We start from the raw sequence: 1,613 nt of genomic DNA, 5'->3' as shown, positions 1-1,613 counted from the left end.
ACTTACCCTATTGTTGCAAGGTGCAAAAGTCAACAAGCGAAGGGGGGAGTCAGTATTGAGAAAGCAATGACAAATGCTGACATAGGAAGCTCAGTAATTGGCTGCCTGTCTGAGATGGGATCAGTTACCACAAGGAGACGGGCTCACGGAAAGCAGCCTGAAGATAAAGTGAATTAATGTAAATTCTTTAAGGCTATCGTCTTATTAGATCAATAAATATCAATCCCATTTTTCATCTTTTCTGTTCTACATCTTTTCGCAAATCACCTGAATCTGATTGGTGAAGGCTCCTGGGGTGAAGCGGCCTGCAATGGGGGTTGCACCAGTATAACGGGCAAACTTCAGCACAGCACGCTGGCCCATGGGGCGGGAAGAGATGGTGTAAACATCTGCTGGGTTCTCAATGGCAGCAATGGCACGGGCAGCCAGCAAGATCTTCTCATATGTTCTTGCGCAGATGAATGATGTGCAACACCTGTAAGTTAACAAATATCAATTAGTATTATGAAACTAGCAGTGCCAAGATGAAAGGCCCCATATGTCTTGCTACTGAAAAAATTCTTTTAGATTGTATGAACTTATCCTTATATAGAAACACATTAAAAGAAAGAAAAAATGTTTACATCCTGGCGGCGCTTTAAAAAACGTATTGTTCCATTTGGAAGTTCATGTTGCTGGATCCGAGATGAGTGGACGCGGCCAGGAACCGCGTCACATCATTCTCTTCCAAAGCCATAAACACTTAATCCTCCCGACATGATCTGCAAAGGCAATAAGTATTGATTATGTATCTATAGAGGTCTGATTTGAACTATAAATGCCAGTTCTATACAATGAATTCCAACAAATTTAAGCAGAAATCACTGATCCATTTTCGCGTTAAACATGTTTGCATTACTGGTTAACGATGTATTAGAAAATCTTTTAAAACTGGTTAGGAAAAAGGAACATTCAAAAAATTAATGATCAACAATTTTTCATTTTTCAATAATATCAACTTTGTATTGTAATAACCCAGAAATGGAGATCATACTACCAACTGCTATCACATAGTAAAGAATATCATTAAAAACCATAAAACTTCTTCCATTACAAGGCAATTACAGCCTACTCTTTGGCCAACAAAATATAAACCAAACTTATCAAATACTACTTCAAAATACAGACCAAAACAAGAGAGCCTAAATGAAGTTGATGAATGTAGATAGGTTTGACAAAATGAGGTTTGTTAGCAAGAGCGACTATGTTCCAAAGCCAGAGTGTCATTCAAACCCAAAATCCAAAACCTAACCTTTCCTACCTTCTATTTATTCCCTCTATTAGCACTTTGTGCAAAACTTACAGAAAACAAGACTAACTCGGGCTGTGTGCGGGTGCTGTGGACTCACTCTTATTCTCATGATTTCATGTTAAACATGAGGCGGCTGGATCAGATGTATCTGTTTATTACTATTTTTTTATGCTCTGTAAGACGGCAGTATTGATTTCCCTCTATTTCTGTGCATTGCTTTAGGTAACATTCACAAAATGCAAAAACTTTAGCACATATGTTAGCTGGCCCTGATATGAATATGCACTTTGTAAATACATTCTTTATAATATGAATGCATTCA

The 1,613-nt window shown here is 37.9% G+C and overlaps 1 pseudogene; it reads right to left on the bottom strand.

The window, feature by feature from the left end:
• Positions 1-6: 6 nt before the first annotated feature.
• Positions 7-758, bottom strand: LOC119572020 (annotated as a pseudogene).
• Positions 759-1,613: the final 855 nt, after the last annotated feature.

Source organism: Penaeus monodon, unplaced genomic scaffold (assembly GCF_015228065.2).
Source record: "Penaeus monodon isolate SGIC_2016 unplaced genomic scaffold, NSTDA_Pmon_1 PmonScaffold_9146, whole genome shotgun sequence".
Taxonomy (NCBI): Eukaryota; Metazoa; Arthropoda; class Malacostraca; order Decapoda; family Penaeidae; genus Penaeus; species Penaeus monodon.
The sequence above is the reverse complement of the archived record's forward strand: the minus strand, read 5'-3'. Positions and strand labels throughout refer to the sequence as shown.